The sequence below is a fragment of the Lynx rufus genome, unplaced genomic scaffold (assembly GCF_022079265.1).
Source record: "Lynx rufus isolate CCGP_SWC_20201006 ecotype Redwood Valley unplaced genomic scaffold, mLynRuf1.p SCAF_2, whole genome shotgun sequence".
Lineage (NCBI taxonomy): Eukaryota > Metazoa > Chordata > Mammalia > Carnivora > Felidae > Lynx > Lynx rufus.
The window spans coordinates 201,904,728-201,919,242 of record NW_025814834.1 but is presented as its reverse complement, the minus strand read 5'-3'; the positions used below and the strand labels follow the sequence as shown (position 1 = coordinate 201,919,242).

The following is a 14,515-nucleotide window of genomic DNA, read 5'->3' as shown; positions in this document are numbered from 1 at the left end:
TTTACGACCCCTGTGTTACAGAGGAAACAGGCTCAGAGTGGTGGTTGCAGAACTTGCCTGATGTCACATAGCTGCTTAAGTGGCAGGATTCCTAATTCTGCCCTAAGTCCGAAGTCTCCTTCCCCTCCAAGCTCCTGCAACTTTCCTTCAGCCACTCCTTCTTCTAGAGCTGTGGTCTAATTTAAGGCTGGGAGGAACCTTAAAATCGCCAAGCCATTTGGCTTCCAAACCCTGGGCCTGGGGAGCTGTGTAACATTCCAGATACCCAGGCCCTGGTCCAGGGGAGTCTGACTCACGGGTCTGAAGGGACATCTGGGAATCTGTATTTTTAATCAGCTCCCCCATGGGTACCCTGTTCTAGTGCCACCTTGTGCTCTTCCCATTTTACAGATGAGGAAACTGAGATCCAAAGAGGGAAAGGGACTTTGCCCAAGGCCACAAAAGAGCACGGAGAGAGCCCTTCTGTCGCCTATCCAGCCAGACAGAAAACATCCCTCTGTCCACTGTCCCTTTTCTCTTTGCAATTCCCAGGCCACAGCTGCGCCTCCCTGCCCTGCCTACTCCATCACTCAGGGTCCTACTCTCTCCCATGACTGGTGGTAGACTGTGGACTGGCCCCTCCCAGGCCAGGCTCTCTCAACTGTTGGTCTTGAAGGCAGGATTGTGGGTAAGAACCTCACAAAGGAGGGAAGGGGCTCAGACTGTGGAATCTCCAAGTCCTATTTCCAACAGTATGGTTGACCCATGGCTCCCTGAGAGTCTTTGAGATGTCTCCCTTCCTGAGGGTGGGACTCACCAAACCTCCCTGCTCTGGAGACCTCCCACTTGGGGCCCAAGGGTGTGATCTTGGCAAAAGAGAAAACCTCCTCTCCAGTGGTTGCTTCTGTTCCACCCACCCGTGAGGACCTTTGGGCATGTCCTCCTGCCAGACCTCCTGACTCTGTCCACTGCTCTCTCTTGCAGCCTCCAGGATCTGAGGGAAGCAGCTGGCTCCCCTCCTCACCACACCCAGGCAGCCATTTTCTTGGACCCCTCCCAAGGGCACCACCTATCCCATGTCTGTGAACAAAGTCAAAAGGGTCCTTCTGTCTGACAGTCTGCTTCTGGGTCAGTGTGTCTGAGCCTGCCCGTGGGGACACCAACAGGCTGGGAGGGGGGCTGGGGGCCCCAACCTGCTGTGCACAGTGCCGGGAAGCGCCAGCCCACATCCTTGAGTCCCCAGCCCCACCCTCCCCCGCTGCGGCTGTGACCACCCCACCCCTTCCCCAGCCCGCCTCCCCCTCCCCCACCCACAGCCTCCCCAGGGGAGCCAGGCTGCCAGCCCCAGCTCTCACTTCCGGCCTCATGACCCTCTCTCCAGCCGGCACACTCCTCCCCCACCCCCCCAACACCATTTCCCTCCCAGCCTGGATTGAAGGCCCAGGGATGTCCTCAGAGGGAAAACACTGTATCAAAGGGGCTATTGCTACTGCTGTGGGCCCTTCCCCATCACCTCCCTTGGGGCCTTTATCCCCCAGGATATGCAGCCCCCCTCTCAATCTCCTTTAGCCCCCTCTCACCTACCCAACGGTGCCTAAAGATTCTCTTCCTACCAGACTCCAGCCCAAAATCCTACTAAGAAGAATAATGATGAAAATAATAACGGCAGCCATCACTTATTTGGCATTTAAATAAAGGCACAGAGAGGTTAAGTAATGCCCTTGAGGATAAACAGCCAGGACACGGAAGGGCTGGGGTCTGAATTTAGGTTTGTTGAGCTCCTCTGATACAAACTTCTACACTGTCCAGAGAGTGAGCCCCCTCCCCTGCATCCTACTCCAACAGTCCCAATCCTCATCACCAGTTCTAATTTTTTGCCTTCTACTCTACCCCCTCCCACCTCAGTCATCCAAATGCACTACCCTCCCTTGCCACTAGGTGTCCCCTTAGAGCCACTGATGCCCCCAAGGGGAAGCAAGTCCTGCCTGGCCTCCTGGAGTCATCAGGGCCCCCCCACGGTATAGCACACCCCACCCCACCCTACCCCCAGCCACACAGAGCTCCTTTGTGCAGCCCTCGCCCACCCCCTTCCTGCCCAGAGCAGGGCACCTGGCAAGCAGGTCTTCCCTAGACTCCGCCCCCTGCCAGCCCCCTGCCCTGGGTGCCAGGTGTTGCGGGCACCACCGCCAGCTCTGGCTGAACCTGAGGGTCACCCTGCCGGGCGGCCCTCCCTTCCTCCCTCCGAGGTCACCCAGGGACTGTGCTTCCCGCCCTGCTCCACCCCCATCCCCTTCTGCCCTTGGCCCTTCCAGACTCCTGTCCTAGTCTTTCCTTCTGTCTCCCGGAGGACACCCCTCCTCCAGCCCCACCAGGCCCTCCCCGCAGCCTCTCACCCCCGCCCACCTCCTTCCCCTGAGAGCTCCTTGTTCCACCCCCCCCCTCCCCGCCCAGGTCTGAAGAACTCCTCCTCCTGGAAAGTTGCTGCTGGAAAGGAAGTGACTTCAGCGATTTGGCCACAAGGCTGGGCACTGCTGAGCCCGGCTCAGCTGAAGGCCTGCCCAGCCCACCTCCAAAGCACAAATGGAGCCACATGCACACACCACCCTCAAGTGTACACCCAGAACCCTGAACACAAGCTTCCCCAGGGACATGCGGGAGAGATCCTGTGTGCACGTTCCACACCATCCCAGTGTGCCCACATTATCACCCCAGTGTGTCAGATTCTTGTCTAGACACCCCTCCAGCGCCCGGCACACATACACCATCCAGTGTGGTCCACACAACACTGCAGCATCCCCGCAGCTACCCAGTATACACTCTGGATCCTGCACACTCACCTCTCCAATGTAGTACATACCGAGCCCTCGCACGTCCCTTAGCCCAGTCCACTTATTTAGCTCCTGTATACAGAACCCTGTGTACCCAAGGACAGAGCCCTACACACACCTGTTTGCACACAGCCTGAGTGCTGGCACACAAGACGCCCTGTGCATTTACAGTTGGGTACACACAGCCCTGCATCCTCCCATAGCCACACCTCCCACCCTTACCATCCCAGGAGGCCCCACCCCCAGACCTCAGGCCCCAGGAATGCTCTTTTGGAAGTTGGGTGGAGTCCCCAGGCAGGCCGGGCTCTAGGGAGCTTCCTGGAACCCCGGAGGCTTCATGTGTCAGTTCAGGGAGTTGCCTCTGCAGGGCAGGGCAGCCCCACCTGGCCTCTGTGGCTCTAGAGCCTGGGTGGGCTAAACTGGGCCAGAAGCAGGGAGTCAGGCAGTACCCCCACCCCGCCTCATCTTATGAGGGTAACCTAGCATACTTGAACGACCCCGGTCCTCCCAGCACCTCACCTTGGCCTCCCAGCTCTCTGCTTCCACAAACTCCAGTAGGGTTGGGGGGTGGGGGGAGTTCAGCTGCATACATCAGGCACTCTGGTTTCCATCTCTGCCCTGCGTTCTGGTCATTGTCACAACCCCTTTCTCTTCCCAGTTCTCTCATGTCAACAAAGTGTCGGGAAGAGTCCCCGGACTAGGAGGCAGGACTCGTGGGGACTTGCTGTATGTCCACGGGCCTCAGTTGCCCTTTCTGGATAATGGGGGAGTTTTGAGTAAGTTGGGTTAATTAATATATTTTGATTCTATCCAGGGCCTCTTTTTGGCCTAAGCTGGGGGTTGGGGGGTGGAATTCCTGCTAAAACTGGGAAATAAGTCCCCCCTGATCCCCACTTCCTGGTGGTGGCCCAGGCAAAGACCTGGCTTCCCTGTACACTGTTACCTGAGCAGGCTATGCAGACAAGGTCCGACTCAGCAGGAAAGGCCTGTCTTCACCAGTGATTCCAGGGTAGTCCCTGCGGCAGCCTGAGAGTTGCCCCGAAACCGGGGCCCTCTGCACGCACTTAGCTGGGCAGGCTCTGGGGTCCAGGCCAATGGGTAGACAGGTAGGCAAGCTCCCATCTGTGGAAGCAAACACAACACCCCAGGCATGAGCACAGTCACAGGATGAGCCAGCTAGAGGGACCAGGAGGCTGTCCTGGATGGGGTCCACTCTTGCAAAAAGTGGAATCAGGTACAATCTCATTTCGCTGGGGAACGGCAAGCCTGTCTCTTGAAACCCCAGGTTCCTACTGGGAAACAGTATCATTGGATATGTAGGTACCCACATGCATGAACATGAACACACATGCTACGGTGGAAAGAACCTGACCTTTGGGAGTCACAGTCCTTGGCTCAACCCTCACCATATGATCACGGACAAGTCAATTACCCTCTCTGGCTCTTGGTTTTCTCATCTACAAAATGGGGAGATCTTATGAATGGGGAGGAATGCTTTGGGGAAACTGTATATTGCTAACAGCTTACTTATAATGCAGGTGTGAGAATTGCTGTTCAAAGTGATGGTGAATGCAGATTTCCACGCGGGGTGTATATGCAGCTGGCGTGTACTCTTCTCCATCAGCAACTTGGTTAGGTCTCTTGTTTTCTTTAATAACCATGGCCCTTCTCACCACCCTCCTGCTTCCTGCCCATTTGTCTGCCTCCCCGAGGTCTGTACTGGAGCCCAGAGGGGGTCTGGGAACCAGGCCTCATGGACTGCTTACAGGTTCTGGTTGCCTGGGAATTTGTATGTGTGGTAGAGATCGTGCCTGTGTAAATGAACGTTTGTGAATGTTCAGCTGTCTGGGTAAATACACCTGTATGTGGGCTCCTGGGTCTTTTTGGCCTCTGTGTGTTTCTAAATGTCTGTGTGTATACATATGTGTTTAAGAGTGTACATGCAGAGGATCCTAGGTTTGCTCAGTTATAGTCTGTGTGGTTAGCCGTGTGTGTGTGTGTGTGTGTGTGTGCGCGCGCGCGTGCGTGCGCACGTGTGAAAGGCTGATGTGTACCTGGGTTCAGTATCTTCAGTTATACATGTGGCTGTGTTGATCCGGCTCTATTCAGCTTTGTTTGTGTGTCCAGCTGAGCCTGTTTGCATGCCTATGAGGACATAGAAATGTGTGTCTGTCTTTGTGCGAGCACCCTGACCCCAGCTGTGGTTGGGTTTGAGTGTGCCTGTGTGTGTGTGCACATGCTCTGCCTGGCTCTCTGCATCGCGCTGTGTCAGGAGCTGAACCGGCTTCTGCCTGTCTCAGAGCTCTCTGGATGTGTGTGTGGGGGGCGGGGGGTGTCTCAGAGCTCTCTGGATGTGTGTGTGTGTGTGGGGGGGTGCGCTTGGCTGATCTTCTGCTGTCCCTGCAGGTTTCCAATCTCGAGGCCTGTGACTGCGGGCACTGGTGTCACTGTGGATCAGTGTTACCTCCCTCCTACCTCTGCCTTTTTCTGGGCTTTCAGGGTCATGGTGTGACAGTGTGTCTGGTCACAGTGTCCCCGTGGGTCTGTTTTACTGTGGGTCAGGATGCGCTGGTGCATGTGTCCACTCGTGTGTGTTGTGTAACCTCGTCACTGGGTGCCTGTGTGTGTGTCAGTGGGTCCTTGTGCCATATCACTGTATGTGTGTGCCAAAATAGCTATGTGTCAGTGTCAACATGTGTGTGAAGGTCTGTGTGCCATGGTGTGCCTGTCAGCACAATAGTGCCTCAGTGTTTGTGCAGTACCTTTGTGTAACTCCTCGGTGCGTGTCTGTGTGCATGTGCATTGCATGTGAGACCCTTTGTGAAACAGTGTGTGTCTGTGTCACTGTGTTTGTGTGCCTGCTTCCCTCCTCCCTCCTATCTGCTGCCTTCTCTCTCTCTCTCTCTCTCTCTCTCTCTCTCTCTCTCTCTGTAGGAGCCAGACAACTCCCCAAGCCTGGATTAGGGACAATTTATCCACAGGCAGAGAAGGAGAATTCCAACCTGCCAGAGCCTCCCTCCTCTGGTCCATCCCCCCTTTCCCCGTGGTTGGGTGGGCACATAAATGCAGCCCGGCAGCTCCCAAGCCCTCTGGGAGCCCCCACCTCTGCAGCTCTCCAGAGGCCCAGGAGGGCGGAAAAGATGGAAATCTGGGTGGCCCCAGAGCCCTCCAGTGGGGGTGGACTGGCTGTCCCCCATCCAGGCCCCCACAGCTCAGCTCATCTTGGCCCTGTTCTTCTACATATGGTGGTGGTGGTTGGGGGGGGGGGTGGTAAGAAGTCTGCATGGGGTCTGCCTGGCCCTGCGGGCTAGAGGGACCTAAGGAGCAAAGCTGCTCCCAGCCCCTCCACAACCTGATACTCCCCAACTGATAAATGCCAGCTCCCCCCCACACCCCCTGAAATGGGAATAACTGGGGATCTTGCAACTGTGCCCGCACAGGCTGGGGGAGATGCTGGGAGGGGGGCAGTGTGGTGGGGGGAATGCAGGAGGGGGGGCAGGGGGGCTGAGCTGGGACTAAGGCTCCCTTCACGGTGCTCCAGGCGCAAGGCAGAATCACATGTTTCCCATTAGCTGCTCTGGCCTCCTTGTTCAGGGGGTGTTGGCTGGGGGAGATTTGTTCTGGTTGCAGACACCAGCCGAGACCACACAAGAGAGAGAGAGAGAGAGAGAGAGAAAGGAAGAGAGAGAGAGAGGGAGAAGGAGTGGGAGAGAGAAAGAGAGGGAGACTGAACCCCAGAGGGAAAGGAAAAGACAGAGAGGGACAGAGAATGATACACAGACACACAGAGGGAGAGAAACTGAGACAGAGAGACATGAGAGACAGACAGGCAGTGACAGACAGAAACTGCGTGACAGGCACACAAGAACACAAAAGCCAGAGACGCAGAGACTGGTGATGGGGAGGGGCTCAGAGGGTGGGGGACAGCCACAGTGGACGGGAAGGTGGAGACGCAGGTCAGAGGCCCGGGAGTGGGTGTCCCCAGGCACAGAGTGTGAGTGAGACCAGGAGGGACAGAGAAGGGAGATCAGCACTGGTCAAGGGACTGGGAGGGTGACAGCGGGGCGAGATGCAGGGCACACCCAGAGAGGGACTGGGTGAGGGCACCGGAGATGGCCCCGGTGGCGTGTGGGCAGGGGGAGTGGACGCTGAGAGCTGGCTGGGTGGGGGCGGCCAGCACGCCCGGAGCCTCCCGCCTCCTGACCCTCGAGCCTCGGCGAGATAACAGGCCGAATAGTGCTGACTTGCGGTTCAGAAATCCAATATCCTCCGCGGCGCACTAATCGACTACCTGAGCTCCCGGCCCGCGCTGAGCTGCCCCGATTAATCCTGCGGCTCCACAGCCTTAATTAGTTTAACAGTTTCAGGGGCAGAAGAGGCAGGGACTGGGGTCCCCCCACGCCTGCAGGGACACAGACCCCCACGCCAACCCTGCCTGGTGCCCCACCTCCCCAGTCACCTCTGTCCCAGCCCCAGAGGCCGCTTGCCACATCGTCTGAAAAACACTGGGTCCTTCCTTCTGGGAAATAGTCCCAAGGGTTGGCACATGGGTCAGAAGGCAGGTCATGTGGGACTCAGACACCCCCCCCCCCCCCGCCGCCCTCACACTTGTCCCTGTGCTCACGGCTCTGAATGCTTCCCCTGGCCAGCCCTTTGGGGTCCTGTGGTCTACACGGGAAGGCCCCGCCAACTGTGGGCCCCCTACCACTGGGCAACATGTTGTCTCTTTAGGGTGAGAGACAAGCTCCCAAGTTACTGACAACCTCCCAACAGCATGAGATAATCACACATGTCACTCCCCACAACAGCATGAGATGGGCACATGGTGACATCTCACACATACCCAACAGTCAGAGACAGGCGTATGGGTTGGTAACTACCCGCCTAACAGGATGAGCGAAGTACATAACCTGTCACTTTGCCCAAAGTGTGAGATGGGCACATCTGATACCCCCAGACAACAGGAGATAGGGACACAGGTTGTCACCCTCACAATGGTGTAACTAACATGCAGCCAGGCACTCCTACACCCACGATGGGATGTGAAATGCAGAGAACCTCTCTCTCTCTCTCTCTCTCTCTCTCTCTCTCTCTCACACACACACACACACACACACACACACACACACACACGCCTTACCTCCCAGGTGTGAGGAAGGTATAGAGGACCCCTGCCCACAACCTCACCCTTTCCCCATGAGTCCTCCCTTCAGACTGCTGGAGGGGCACACAACATATCACCCCCTTACTGCTTCAGAACAGGTGACAACCCACCCCCACTGCTCCCCCATCACTGTCGCCAGCCTGGGTGGTGCTGTCCTCTGCCTGCAGAGGCGTCACAGCTCACAGGGCATGAATGTCACCCCAGCACTGCCAGAGCCGGGCACAGCCGCATGTTGCCCCAGTGATAAACACCACTGGCCCCAGGAGGAGGTGGAGGCGCACAGGGCTCTGGGCGTGACCTTGGTCCCTGGACACCAGGAGGGGAGGCGCTGTGGCCTCCCTCCTGGGTAACCTGTCTGCCTGGCGCTGCGGTAGAGGAGTGCTGGGAAGGAAGCTGCCTGGCCACACGGACGACCTGGAAATGCCACCTCCCCAAGCTGCCACCCCTGCCCCATTTCTAATTGAATGTAGTGATCCTGGAAGGGGGCAGCATGAGTGGTGGAGGGACAGCTATTGCTGAGGCCTGAGGAGCTAGCCGTTCCTGTTAAGACTTCTCAGAGATGGGTGGTGGGGAGGTGGATTAGAGGCTATTACCATGTCCTTAGGGCCCAGGACTGAGGAGGGAGTGTGATGACAGCTTCAGACCTGCACGGAGCCCCTAGTCCTTATGAAGGCCCCCTCTCCAAATTCAGGCCACAGAGCCTGACAAGGAGGCCAAAGTCCAGGGGCATGACTCACCCGGGGAACAGGCCCAGCCCGCTGGCCAGAGAGTGAGGGAGGCCAGGAGCCAAGGGGCCTGGGTTCAAGTCTGAGCTCCTCCCAGGCCAAGCTGAGTGACCTTGGAGCAGCAGCTCGGTCTCTATGGCTTTTGGGGAGGGGGAAGGGGCAGCAGCGAGGGAAGGGCCAGAAAGAAGCTGAGGCTGGAGACCAGCAAGCAGAGCACTGGGGGCCATGGGAAGGAGGACACAGCAGTCTGGTCCCTGACTCCACGGCTTCCTCACAAGGAACCTCAGCTTTCTGTACCTCAGTTTCTTCAGCTGTAAAGCGGGGATGGTAATGTCAGCCTCACAAGACAATGTGATATGAAGCGGGCAGGTGCTCAAAAAATGGGAGCTTCTTACCGAGGGGGGAAAATAGACTAAGAGAGAGGGTAAGAGACTTGTCCAAGCCATGGAGCAAGTTCGTAGCAGCTGAACTCAGTCTCCAGCCCCAGTTTCCCACCTGGAGCTGTTTCTGTTAAGACTGCTTGGAGGTCAATAATGAGTTGGGTGGGAGGAAGGGGAGGCTGTTGGGGTGCTGTTGGCCACAGAGCTGCCCTAGCGTCAAGACCAAGGAAACTGACAGGAGTCTGCTATACATCCCGACCTTTACCCTAAACCCCACTTGGCTCATCTTCAAACACTGGACCAGAGGGCCAGATCTAAGGGAGGAGGCAGCCCACAAACCAGCCTATGACCAGCGCCTGGATCTGGTGCTTAGAAGGACTGGGGTGTCTGGGATGTCAGTGTGCAGAGTCTGCTTGTTGTCCAGGAGCCCAGAGAGGGACAGGCCTAGCCTGAGGTCACACAGCATGACAGCAGCAGAGCCCAGAGCCCTGGCCAGGGACAGTCTCAGAGCAGAGTCCCTCTAGCCCCTGGGGATGGCTGGAGCTGGGGGAGCCCTGGGGGACTGAGCAAAACGTGGCGACAGATGGCCTGCCGAGGCAGCGGCGATCTGGGCGGCTGGCAGGCATGCTCGCTCCCGCGCAGGGAAGCGGCTAATTTTAGCTGAGGCCTCGATGCCAGCTTTGTTCCCCCCCACCCACCCACCGAGGGGGCCCAGCATGCCTTGCGTGCAACCCGCCTCCCCCAGGCACCCCTACTCCCCCGCCTGGCCCCTTGTGAGTAGTGCCCAGACCTCAGGGTCCTAGAACTGTCTGCCTGACCAGGTCCCATCACACCCAGAGGCAAGGGCTAGGCCCTGGAGGCCTGGCACCCCCAACCCAGGGCCTGTTTCCCATGATTCCAAGCTCATTCCTTGAAGAGGGACAGTGAGTGGGAAAGAGGGCTAGAGGCCACTGCCCAGACTGGGAGAGAGGGCTTGACAGCAGGGGCTGGTAGTCCTGGGGGTGGGGCGGTGGGGTGGGGCACGGTCCCCTACTCATACTTAAGATGACCAGACCCTTATTCTACCCCTACCCTGAGACAGATTCCTCTGTGCTGGAGTCCCCGTGGTGTCGATAAGCAAGGGGGCAGAAGTTACTCTAACCCTTCCCTGTTCTGCATAGCTTTAACTTTGTTCCAGGAACCCAAAGTACTTTAAAGAAGTCAGAAATAGAGCTAGGGTAGTACCCTTGTGCCACTGGGGGAAACTGAGGCACAGTCGGAGACAGCCATCATTATAGCAGGGGAGGAAACCAATCCCAGGAGTTGGTGAGGCCCAGACATGCTCTTCTTTGAGTTCTTATAGCCAGGGGGATTCTTGGGCCAGCTCAGCCCCTGGAACTACTCTCTGCCCTGGCCTGGACTGGTAGAAGGTAGACTAGATGGATGGAGTCTGTGCTCTTAAAGCCTGGAAAGGCTGGCACTCTTGGCATCTGGCACCCCATCTCCTATAGGCTCTCTGACCTTAGAACCTCCCTTCCCCACCTCAGATTCAACTATAGATGCCCAACAAGGTACCAGCGCATCTGGCCCCTATTTGAAAGGGGACTCCTTTGGGGTGACTCTTGGGGGGGGGCCCATCCCTGTTCCAACCCAGGGGCCATGAGGGAAATGACCAAATGGAAAATAGAGGAAGACTACTTGAAAGAAATCTATGTAATTAGAGGAGAGAGTCAGAAGAAGAGAAGAGGGAGGGCAAAACGAAGTAAGGAATCAGATTCAGGAAGAGAGAGAAAGAGGAAGAGCACGGGGGCAAAAGACACAGGGCAGAATGATGCTTAAAGAGAAGGAGACGGGGCAGGGAGGGGATGAGAGAGACAGAGGACAGGATGCTGGAGGAAGGAACACAGCAAGAGAGAACTCAGAAGAGAGGGACAGAGGAGGAAGAAAAAGACAAAGACACAGAGAGACAGGCAGGATGAGGCAGAGACAAAGACAGAGAGAGAGAGAGAGAGAGAGAGAGAGAGAAAGGGAGCGCAAGATCCACACAGAGGGGAAGAGATGGAGAAGGAGCCTGCCACAGACAGGGCAAGGCACAGAGAACTAAGGACACCACAGGGAGCTGGAGACAGACAGGGATTGACACACCCAGAGACCAAGAGAGACAGTCGGAGAGGGTGAGACACAGAGAATGGGGCGGGAAGAAGGGGGGAGACCCTAAGTGATAGAGTGTATGTGTGTGAGGGGGGACAGCACAGAGTGAGGAGGGAGGGGGCATGAGGAGGGGGGAGATGTCGTCGCCAGAGCTGGGGGGGACAGAGGACAGAAATGGAATGTGGGTCTGGGCATGAGGCTCACAGATGCATCGGCTCCGGTTTCAGCTGGGGCAGTTGGCTGATGGGGGGGCGGTGGGGGGGAAGGAAGGAGCAGAGCTGGTGAGGGGGGGGCTGTTGCCATGGCTGCAGGCACTGCAGGGGCACAGTCGGCTGGCACTTGGAGTTCTGGGCATGGTAGGGGGCTGACTGAGGGGAAAAGAAGGGGGGGGGGGGCGATGAAGAAGCCTCGCCCCTGCCCTCGGGGCTCTACCAGGAAGAAAGTTTCCAGACAGAGGATGGGAGAGGTTGGGGCTGAGGAGGGCTCTGGGCCCTGCTCCACCCCACGGAGGCTGCCAGTGGGGCACGGCTCTACAGGTCGCCTGTGGGCATCCCAGGTTCCCACCCGGGCCTCAGGCTAGCCCCTGGGGACCCTCTGGCTCCATCCCCTCCAGTCTAGCTGAAGATCCCGCATGCTGCTGCTGCTGTTTTTGCTTGCAGGGGAGCAGCAAGATTGTGAATTCAGGATCTGTAATCCTAACGCAGAGCCCAGGCCTACCGGGCTCCAGTTGCCAAGGCGACGGAGGGTCAGAGGGCAGCGCGGGGCGCCCGCTCCTCCAAGTCAGAATCCCAATTGTTAAAGCCCAAGAATAAACAGCTGAAGCGGCCGTGGGGGGGCTGGGAGGGGGGCTGAGGTCTGCATCGGCTCAGTGTGGTGTTGTCAAGCGAGATGTCACTAATTGTCTGAAGGAACGGGCTGAGGCAGCTCTTAACTGCTTCTGTGCCACCGGAGACACCTTGGCTGCCTGGCCCCATCCCCCGGGCCTCCCAGCATTCCACTGGGCCAGCTTGGTGCTGGGATTGCTGGCCCAGCATAATCTCTGCCTCTCTTGCACTGAACCCCCACATACTTTGGCTCCCAACACTCCTCCCAACTTGGAACCTCCCACCTGCAAGCTAAATCTTTATGTCCCCAGAACCAGTACCCCCCCCCCCCAACTACTGGGCCCACAATACAGCCCTGAACTGCCCATTTGGCCTGCAAAACCCCTCCCTGCTCCCCCAGCATCTCCACCTCAGCCTCCCAGAAGTCAGGGATCCTGGTACAAGGTGTATAGATTGCAGAGATCAGACTCTGGGCTCTTCTGATCTTTGGAGGGTAGACAAAGGCCCTCCTATAGCAAAAAGGAAGGTCTATGGCATCTTTCTGTGCAACTCCTGACTCAGTCACACACCAGAACCAAAAACCCGAGTGGGGCCAAGAAACCCCATTTCTAGCTTTGGTTGTTCTACCTACTTTCTGCGTGACTTTTGACAGGGTCCTCTCCCTCTGCAGCCTGCTTCATCTATCATCCATCCTGAACATCTAGTAGTGCCTATGCTGAGCCAGGCTGTGTCTGGAGCCCCTGCCCAGAGGAACTCCCAATCCAGTGGGTGGGAAAGGCTCATAATACAAAGTAGAAAACAATCTGAGATCCATCAGGTAAGATACTCCATGAAAAACACAGAGCAGTTTGGTACGCAGTAAACTGATCAGTGGACTACAGCTAGTTAGTGGTATACTGGTATCCCGTTATTACAGAGAGTCGCTAAAAGGGGGGAGGTAATCAGAAAAAAGACGGGGGAGGGCGAGGCCGGTTCTGGAAGGCTTCCTGCAGAAGGTGGTAGCTGGTAAGATTTGGATAGGTGAGCAAGGTAGAGTGCTCCCTGTGAGAGGTCTTGTGAGCTCCTTCAAAGGGAGCTGAGCTCCAAGGTCTCAGGGTCGCATGTTCAGCCCCTCCCAGAGCAGGAAGGAGGAGGCCCTCTGTGGTCTCCCAGCCCCACACGCCAGGCCCTGCCTCCTTCTCCACCCACCGAGCCTCCGGATAGCAAGAGATTGGTGCCTGGAGTGGGGGCGGAGGGCGTGGGCAGGGCTCCTGGAGATTGGTAGCACCTGGAGTGATGTCACGAGAGGCGGGGTCAGGGTTTCGGGCACTCCCCCAGCCCGAAAGCCCCAGACCCCTGCCCAAGGCCAGAAGTGCGGTCCCCGGGAGGGGGCGCTCAGACCACCTGGCCACCCCTCATCAGGTGGCGGGCGGGGCTGGGGCGCTGTCCGTGGGCGGGGAGCTGGGCGCGGAAACAGGGGATCCCCCAGAGAGGGCCCAGCCCAGCCTGGGGCTGGATGCGTACAAAAGGCGACTTGTTCTTTCTTGGGATGCCTGCGCCTTCTCAAACATACCTACAGCCACACTCCAGGGACAGCTACACCCACACATTGCTGCACAAAGCCTGCCAGGGTGGGGAGTAGGGGGGCTGTCGCCAACCCAAGAGGTCACCTTTAAGAACCTTGCCCCAACCGCCTTTTGCCACAGGCTCAACACCATTCGTTTCACACCATCCCACCCCAAGTGACCTGGATACTCCCACAGCCACACACACAGCTCTGGGGACACTGATGCAGTCACATCCTCATAATTCCCCTCTCTCTCAGACCATCTGTAGCTCACCAACTCTTTCCGGCCCTAGAGTCAGACCAGGAGCTTCAACAGGGTCACCTTAGCAGACGGTCAAGCCCATTAAGGTTACTTTTTACTGAGCCCTTATTCTGTGCCCATCCTTACAATGACCTTTTGTGGGGAGTGGTATTAGTCTCATTTTGTGGGTGGGGAAACTGAGGTTTAGGTTTACTAGCTCACGTAAGGCAGAAGCAAGGATTTGAACCCAAGTCAAACTTGACTTTAGAGCCCGTGTTCTTCTGTGTATTGTCTCTACCAATCATACCACCTTACATTCTAACACCCCACCACACACACAACCGCGGACGGCAAAACAATCTGAGTCAAGGTGTAATTCTCCACCCCAAACACATGTCAATGTCACAGTCTAGTATCAGGCGGTTTCTCTCACTCATCAGACAGTGTACGTGTGCTGAGGGGGAAGAGCCTCTAAGCTTTGCATCTCCAAGGTTGGCCGTCAGTCATTATAAATGGGGCAGAGAGTGAGAGCAGGGCCAGAACAGGCTACCTCTAACCTTTCCAGCAGGCTCACCTCCACCTCCCCTGACCCCGGGATGACAAAGCACTGCCATACTGGCTGGGGCACCAGGCCTGCAGCTCTCCCAGACCCCTTGGGCCAAGATCCTCCCTTAGCCCCCAACCCCTGCTGAGAACAA

General features: G+C 57.2%; 1 protein-coding gene across 3 annotated transcripts in view; it reads right to left on the bottom strand.

The window, feature by feature from the left end:
* The window catches only part of AHDC1 (AT-hook DNA binding motif containing 1), a 64,367-nt gene that overhangs the window by 17,552 nt on the left and 32,300 nt on the right, over positions 1-14,515 (bottom strand). For all 3 annotated transcript variants that reach the window (XM_047084631.1, XM_047084632.1, XM_047084633.1), the window contains one exon: positions 3,751-3,929. The gene's annotated coding sequence lies outside the window, so the exon portion shown is untranslated. The remainder of the gene's footprint in view (positions 1-3,750; positions 3,930-14,515) is intronic.